The sequence below is a fragment of the Dendrobates tinctorius genome, unplaced genomic scaffold (assembly GCF_039654945.1).
Source record: "Dendrobates tinctorius isolate UK_male_01 unplaced genomic scaffold, ASM3965494v1 ptg000083l, whole genome shotgun sequence".
NCBI classification, from domain to species: domain Eukaryota; kingdom Metazoa; phylum Chordata; class Amphibia; order Anura; family Dendrobatidae; genus Dendrobates; species Dendrobates tinctorius.
The window spans coordinates 21,717,916-21,727,136 of record NW_027361751.1 but is presented as its reverse complement, the minus strand read 5'-3'; positions in this window follow the sequence as shown (position 1 = coordinate 21,727,136).

Here is a 9,221-nt window from a genome sequence, read left to right as displayed (position 1 = left end):
CATCCTGTGAAAGAGGGAGAGAGAGCCACAGTTACCTCCTCTATATAAGCCCCACCCTCCTCACAGTAACACATCAGGCACAGACATACTGAGCTTCTTCCTCTTAAAGTAACATCACTCTTTCTTAACCCCTTCACGACCTATGACGCCTACGTAGGCGTCATGAAAAGCAGTGCCCAAACGACCTATGACGCCTACGTAGGCGTCATGTTATAAATAGCCCCCCTGCGGGTCGGGTGACCGGGGTCACTGAAAGGTCACCCGACCCGCACACAAAGGACCCTTCAGAGTTAACACCTGGGGGTGTGGCTTAGCCCCCACGTGCCTATGATCGCTCTGATTGGCTGTTAAAAGTGAAACTGCCAATCAGAGCGATTGTAATATTTCACCAGTGAAAATTGGTGAAATATTACAATCCAGCCATGGCCGATGCTGAAATAGCATCGGACATGGCTGGACACCGAGACCCGACCCCCCCCCACACCGACTGACGGCACCGATCGGCTGCCACCACCGTCTGACGGCACCGATCGGCAGCCGCCGTCATAATCTGCCCCCCGCCTTCCCTCCGCCCCCCCAGCCCTTTGATAACCCCTCCGATCACCCACTCTCACCCTCCTTTGTGCCTCCGACCTCCCGCTATCCGTCCCGGTGTCCCGGGTCATGGACGCCGCCATCTTGCAAGATGGCGGGCGCATGCGCAGTGCGCCGAATCGAATCTGCAACGCTGCAGATTCATTCATTTATTTTGATCACTATGATAAACTTTCATAGTGATCAAAATAAAAAAAAAGTAAATCACCGCCCCCCTTATCACCCCCATAGGTAGGGACAAATAATAAAATAAAAAAAAATATTTTTTTTTCCGTTAGGGTTAAGGCTAGGGTTAGGGCTAGGGTTAAAAATAGGGTTAGGGTTGGACTAAGGGTTAGGGTTGGACTTAGGGTTAGGGTTGGACTTAGGGTTAGGGTTGGACTTAGGGTTAGGGCTTAGGGTTAGGGTTGGACTTAGGGTTAGGGTTGGACTTAGGGTTAGGGTTGGAATTGGGATTAGGGTTGGGTTGGGGTTGGGATTTCGTTAGGGGTGTGTTGGGATTAGGGTTGTGGTTAGGGGTATGATTAGGGTTGGGCTTAGGGTTAGGGGTGTGTTGGGGTTAGGGTTGGAGATAGAATTGAGGGGTTTCCACTGTTTAGGCATGTCAGGGGGTCTCCAAACGCGACATGGAACCACCATTTATTCCAGCCAATTTTGCGTTCAAAAAGTCAAACGGTGCTCCCTCAATTTCGAGCCCCGACGTGTGCCCAAACAGTGGTGTACCCCCACTTATGGGGTATCAGGGTACTCAGGAAAAATTGCACAACAACTTTGGGGGTCTAACTTCTCCTGTTACCCTTGGGAAAATAAAAAAATGGGGGAAAAAATAATTATTTTTGTGGAAAAAAAAGATTTTTTATTTTCACGGTTCTGCGTTATAAACTTCTGTGAAGCACTTGGGGGTTCAACGTGCTCACCTCACATCTAGATTAGTTGCTTAGGTGATATAGTTTCCAAAATGGGGTCATTTGTGGGGGGGTTTCCACTGTTTAGGTACATCAGGGGCTCTGCAAATGTAACATGACGCCCACAGACCATTCCATCAAGTCTTCATTTCAAAGCATCACTACTTCCCTTCCGAGCCCCAACGTGTGCCCAAACAGTGGTCCCCCTCCATATATGGGGTACCAGCGTACTCAGGACAAACTGGACAACAACTTTTGGGGTCCAATTTATCCTGTTACCCTTGTGAAAATAAAAAATAGTGGGCTAAAAATCATTTTTTGAGGAAAAATTTTTTTTTTATTTTCACAGCTCTGCGTTATAAACTTCTGTGAAGCACTTGGGGGTTCAAAGTGCTCACCTCACATCTAGATTAGTTCCTTAGGTGATATAGTTTCCAAAATGGGGTCATTTGTGGGGGGGTTTCCACTGTTTAGGTACATCAGGGGCTCCGCAAATGTAACATGATGCCCACAGACCATTCCATCAAGTCTTCATTTCAAAGCGTCACTACTTCCCTTCCGAGCCCCAACGTGTGCCCAAACAGTGGTCCCCCCCCACTTATGGGGTACCAGCGTACTCAGGACACACTGGACAACAACTTTTGGGGTCCAATTTATCCTGTTACCCTTGTGAAAATAAAAAATAGTGGACTAAAAATCATTTTTTGAGGAAAAAAAAATATTTTTTTATTTTCATGGCTCTGCATTATAAACTTCTGTGAAGCACTTGGGGGTTCAAAGTGCTCACCACACATCTATATTAGTTCCTTGGGTGATCTAGTTTCCAAAATGGGGTCATTTGTGGGGGGTTTGCACTGTTTAGGTACATCAGGGGCTCTGCAAACGTAACATGACGCCCACAGACCATTCCATCAAGTCGGCATTTCAAAAGGTCACTACTTCCCTTCTGAGCCCCAACGTGTGCCCAAACAGTGGTCCCCCTTACATATGTGGTACCAGCGTACTCAGGACAAGCTGGACAACAACTTTTGGGGTCCAATTTATCCTGTTACCTTTGTGAAAATAAAAATTAGCAGGCTAAAAATTTATTTTTTGAGGGAAAAAAAATATTTTTATTTTAACGGGTCTGCGTTATAAACTTCTGTGTAGCACCTGGGGGTTCAAAGTGCTCACTATGCATCTAGATAAGTTCCTTAGGGGGTCTAGTTTCCAAAATGGGGTCATTTGTGGGGGAGCTCCAAAGTTTACGCACACAGGGGCTCTGCAAACACGACATGGTGTCCGCTAACGATTGGAGCTAATTTTCCATTCAAAAAGTCAAATGACGCTCCTTCCCTTTTGAGCCATGCCGTGCGCTCAAACAGTGGTTTCCCCCCACATATGGGGTACCAGTGTACTCAGGACAAACTGGACAACAACTTTTGGGGTCCAATTTATCCTGTTATCCTTGGGAAAATAAAAAATAGCGGGCTAAAAAAATCATTTTTGAGGAAAAAAAAATATTTTTTTTTTATTTTCATGGCTATGCATTTATAAACTTCTGTGAAGCACTTGGGGATTCAGAGTGCTCACTACACATCTAGATAAGCTCCTTTGGGGTTCTAGTTTGCAAAATGGGGTCACTTGTGGGGGTTTCTACTGTTTAGACACACAGGGGCTCTGCAAACGCAACATGATGCCCGCAGAACATTCCATCAAAGTCTGCATTCCAAAATGGCGCTCCTTGCCTTCTGAGCTCTCCCGTGCTCCCAAACAGTGGTTCCCCCCACATATGGGGTATCGGTGTACTCAGGACAAATTGCACAACAACTTTTGTGGTTCAATTTCTCCTGTTAGCCTTGTGAAAATAAAAAATAGCGGGCTAAAAAATCATTTTTGAGCAAAAAAATTTATTTTTTATTTTCACTGCTCTGCGTTATAAACTTCTGTGAAGCACTTGGGGCTTCAAAGTGCTCACCACACATCTAGATAAGTTCCTTCGGGGATCTAGTTTCCAAAATGGGGTCACTTGTGGGGGAGCTCCAATATTTAGGCACACAGGGGCTCTACAAATGCGACATGGTGTCCGCTAACGATTGGAGCTAATTTTCCAATCAAAAAGTCACATGGCGCTCCTTCCCTTCCGGGCCCTGCGGTGCGCCCAAACAGTGGTTTATGACCACATATGAGATATTGATGTACTCAGGAGAAATTGCCCAACAAATTTTAGGATCCATTTTATCCTGTTGCCCATGTGAAAATGAAAAAACTGAGGCTAAATAAAATTTTTGTGAAAAAAAAAGTACTTTTTTTTTTTTTACAGATCAATTTGTGAAGCACCTGGGGGTTCAAAGTGCATACTATGCATCTAGATAAGTTCCTTGGAGGGTCTAGATTCCAAAATGGGGTCACTTGTGGGGGAGCTCCAATGTTTAGGCACACAGGTACTCTTAAAACAAGACATGGCAACCGCTAAATATTCAAGCATATTTTACATTCAAAAAGTAAAATGGCGCTCCTTGCCTTCTGAGCCCTGCCGTGCGCCCAAACAGTGGTTTATGACCACATATGAGGTATCGGTGTACTCAGGAGAAATTTCCCAACAAATTTTAGTATACATTTTATCCTGTTACCCATGTGAAAATGAAAAAACTGATGCTAAAATAAAATTTTGGTTGGAAAAATTAAAATGTCCATTTTTTCATTCCATGTTGCTTTAGTTCCTGTGAAGCACCTGAAGGGTTAATAATCTTCTTGAATGTAGTTTTGAGTAGCTTGAGGGGTGCAGTTTTTAGAATGGTGACACTTTTGGGTATTTTCTGCCATATAGACCCCTCAAAGTGACTTCAAATGTGAGGTGGTCCCTAAAAAAAATGGTTTTGTAAATTTTGTTGTAAAAATGAGAAATTGCTGGTCAACTTTTAACCCTTATAACTTCCTAAGGAAAAAAAATGTTGTTTCCAAAATTGTGCTGATGTAAAGTAGACATGTGGGAAATGTTATTTATTAACTATTTTGTGTCACATAACTCTCTGGTTTAACAGAATAAAAATTCAAAATTTGAAAATTGCAAAATTTTCAAAATTTTCGCCAAATTTCCATTTTTTTTCACAAATAAACGCAAAAATTATCGACCTAAATTTACCACTATCATGAAGCCCAATATGTCACGAAAAAACAATCTCGGAATCGCTAGGATGCGTTGAAGCGTTCCTGAGTTATTACCTCATAAAGGGACATTGGTCAGAATTGCAAAAAATGGCCAGGTCATTAAGGTCAAAATAGGCTGGGTCATGAAGGGGTTAAAATCTACACTGCTATACAAACAAAGCTGCAGGAGTTAAAAGTCCACCCCACTCAAAGTCATGTCCTCCTCCACCTAGTGCTCCAGTGGTTTCTGTCACACACACCGTGGTGATCAAAAGTATGTTTTTCACTGAAACACTGCGGTCAGAAGGGAGACATCCTACATGTTTTCTGGAGTTGCCCAACGGTTAATATCTTGTGGTCGCAGATCTCCTCCCGCATCATTAGCAAACTTATAGGCAAAACCACAACCCTCACACCTCACTCGGCCCTACTTTCCCTTAATCTAGAGGAATTGGACCCTTCCTTAAAAGATATAGTCATCCATGTTTGTCTTGTGGTAAATTCCATTGGAAGAACCGTTTCCTTCCCAAAATTGATGATATCTTACAGTTGAGCGCTCAACACAGATCTCATGAGTTGCATTTCGCATTGGCTAATGACCAATTCAGTAACTTCTACAGGAAATGGTCTAAATGGGACCAAACTTTCCCTACTCCTATTACTTGAATGAATCCTTTAACACTTAGTAATCTCGATATAAGAAAAGCTGTTTTAGTTTTGCCTCTGACATAACTGATCTTGTATCTACTATTTGACATAGGGTTAGATCTGTAATGACACTCATTATACTCATTTGTGTGTTTTTATGTTCTTTATTGCTATTATCACTCTATTGTACAATCTAGTATTCTACGTATTTAGGCGTTGGCAAGATACGTTTGTAAAATGACATCATTAATGCATGTTTTGCATTTTCTGTACATGATGTCAACTTGTAATTTCCCTACTTCCCCTTATCTTTCCTTCTCAGCGAAGAGCTGATACATGCTGTCCAAGGTTTGGGCAGCATGTATCAGCTGAAAGGTTCCATTTAAAAGGGTTGTCCAGGTTCGGCATGAAAGTCAGCAGCCACTCTGTGAATGAAAATTTGTGAATTCTCATATCGTGCATAAATCGTGCTGTCAGGATTCTTTGCCTTCGGCATCGGGTGATCATGAGACCGCAAGTATGCAATATGTATTCTATTGGCAACATTTCGACTAGACTTGCACGGACTCGCTCAATACAAGTGAAGGTTGTACATGTCTAGTCCGACTGTGGCCAGGAGAATGCATATTGCATATTTCCGGCTCCTGGCGCTAGCAATGTAGAATCCTGAAACCGTGCACCGTGCACGCTATGAGAAATCATAAGTCTGCAGTCACAGAGAATGACTGCAGACTTTCGTGCCAAAACTGGATAATCCCTTTAAGCTTAGGCCTTGGATGGTTTCACACTTGCGATTTTTCGCGCTGGATTTTAGCGCTAAAAAACGCATGCGTTTTTTTCTCCTATATTTTGCATGGGATGCGCTTATGTGCGCATACACATACGTTTGTATGCGTTTTTCCGCGCATGCGTTTTTTTGCGCCATGCGCTCGGGCGCACAAAATGCATCCTGTTGCATTTTTTGGGCGTCCGACTTGTCTCAAAAAAACGCATGCGTGCGCAATGCGTTTTTTTACAGCAAGACACCCATTATAAGTCTATGGGTGCGCATATGTGCGCATTGGCATGCTTATGTATGCGTTTTTTTGGGCATGCGTTTTTTTTTTAACCATTAGTTGGACAATGGAATTTAGGGGTTTGGGTTAGAGTTAGGGTTAGTTAAGGGGGTTTAGGGCTAGGGTTAGGGTTAGCTAGGGGTTAGGGTTAGTAGGGTTTGGTTAAGGGTTAGGGTTAGTATGGTTTGGTTAAGGGTTACGGTCAGGGTTAGGGTTAGGGTTAGGGTCAGGGTTAGGGTTAGGATCAGGGTATGGTTTGGTTAAGGGTTAGGGTTAGGGTCAGGGTCAGGGTTAGGGTTAGTAAAGTCATGGTTTGGGTTAGTGTGAGGGGCCACCTAATGTTGGGAAAAACCGCAAACGCGGTAAAATCGCACTAAAAACGCATACAAACGCATAAAAACGCTGCATTTTTTTCATACATGCTCATAAAAATGCTTGAAAAAAACGCAGCATTTGTATGTGTTTGTATGCGTTTTTTCAATACATTTTTTTGCGGGAAAAACGCGCTGCAAAAAAAAGCAAGTGTGAAAGTAGCCTTAAATGGTTTATTTGGTTTTATATTGTGACACACAACATTAGCAAAAAATTCAAACCTTCTGAATTTCTTGGTCTCACATCATATAGCACTTTGCTAGAAAAAAGACTTCAATGTAAAACATTCCCTAAAAAAGAACAGATTGGCAGTATTCCCCAGATAGCAGGTAATTATCCAGAATGCTCACCACAGTTGCATGGGAACCATTTGCATTGGTGCAGCACTTTATAAAGAAAAGATAATAAGCAGAGCAAGCATGTTGCACTTACCACTGGTGCAAATTGTCCTTTATTGAAAACAGTGCTTTGACATATAAAGTACAAAATACGGTGAGAAGGAACGATGCCAAGTAATAATAGAAAAGTTCACCCTAGACGTTGGCTACTCTAGTTTCCCCCCACACTCCAAATATGATGTTGCTAAAATAAATAAAAACTTAAATTCATAGGGAGCAGAATAAAGCTGTATGCAATGATTCTCTGATGGTGGCAGCTTTGATTTTCCTCCATTGATATCAGTTTTTCTAAGCTGATCGGTTACGCCAAGTAGCCTCCGCAGCAATACTCCTCTTTAGTCTGAATTGACCAATATGTGACAAATATTTGATTACCATCTTTCCCAATCCCACCAACAACCAACATCCATGACCTAAAGCGGTTCAATGAGAAAAAAATGGCTGGCCATGAAATACATGGACTACCCGAATTCGGCAGAGCAAAAAAGTCATCATCAGGACAAAGCAAGGGCAGGCATATTGTTCCGACATCAAGATTTCTTAAAGGGAATCTGTCACCCATTTTTAGTGATATCATGTAAAGATATCATTCAATTCTGTGTCACAAAAGGATTATATTAGTACTTTTGATCCCCCCTGACCCCACACCTTTGATGCATAAATACCTTTTTAATCACTCTTCTGATGTATGTAAATCGTTGCGGTCCGGTCCGATAGGCATGGCTTATTCTCCTCCCCCCCACCTTGGCTTGCTGGACGTAATTTCATCTGTGATTATCACAGATGACATTGTGTTTTCACGCCTGCGCATTGACAAGGCCACTCGTGCATGTGCAGTATGCTTTGCCCAACTGTGGGCAAAGCATATAATCCCTACTGCGCATGCGCGGGAATTTTTCCCTGCCGTGTATGACCCTGGAAGTCTTGACATGCCAGAGACGCTCTTCCTGGACGCCAGATACCTGAGAAAAGGCCTGGATTACGTTTAGATGTTTATCTCAAATAAAAAACTACAGCGCTACTGCAAATTATAAGTAATGAGGGTATCCTGTTCTTATTGGATAAGGCAAAATGTGATGGGAATCAAAAAAGTGGCTGAATCCTGTAGGATTGTGTTAAATGATAATACACAGCCGTTCACTATGGCTGACCAGCCACGATGTGTGAATTTACAGCAGCTATATTACCAATAAATGTATATATAACTAAGGAAATTAGTATATTAGTGGCTACGATTAGCATCACTAGTCAAGGACACCACAAACCAGAGTAGATAAAGTGAACAGGCATAACGGACTCAATGTACAGTACTTAAAACGTTCACTGAAACCTGTTTGAGAAAGGACTGTCAACCCCTACAATTGTGTGTATAGAATGCCACATATATATTATCATTATAGAAAATGTGGTACATTCTGTGATGAATAGGTTGCAGCTTCCATCATAGCATTGGATCCTGGCAAGGTCCTGATTAGAGTTGAGCAAATTTTTCAAATTTCGGTTTCGATTGTGATTGGCCCCGAATATTGTTTTTTTAATATTCGCCGAATGTCATTGGAGTCAGTGGAAGAAGAAATGAACAAATATGTTCGGAACCAATCATCAAACATAAATTCGGCAGTAGAGTTGAGTGAAACGGGTCGGTCATATTCAAAAGTCGCCGACTTTCGCTGAAGTCGGGTTTCATGAAACGAAACCCGACCATAGCGTGAGGTCGACCACGAGGTCGGCGACCAGAGCACCAAAGTCGCGTTTCAAAAGATGCTTCCAGCACCTTTTTTCAGTGATGGAGGACGCACACTGTGGGCAACGCGATGACATAGGCATCGGTCACCACCATCTTTGAGATGGGCATGCAAGTGATTGGCTGGCTTTGTGTGGTGTCACAGGGGCTATAAAAGGGCATGAACGCCGACCACCTTCTCACTTATGCTGATCTTAGCATAGGGAGAGCTGCTGCTGCTGATTCTGTAGGGAGAGCGTTAAGTAGAGAAGAAGAACCAAAAAAACTGCTTCTGCTGTTAGCGATTTCCACTTACAACACAACACTTTGTGTGCAGTGACAGGGGAGGCTATATTTTTGTACATCAGCTCTGTTGGTTATTAGGCTGCCTTATAAG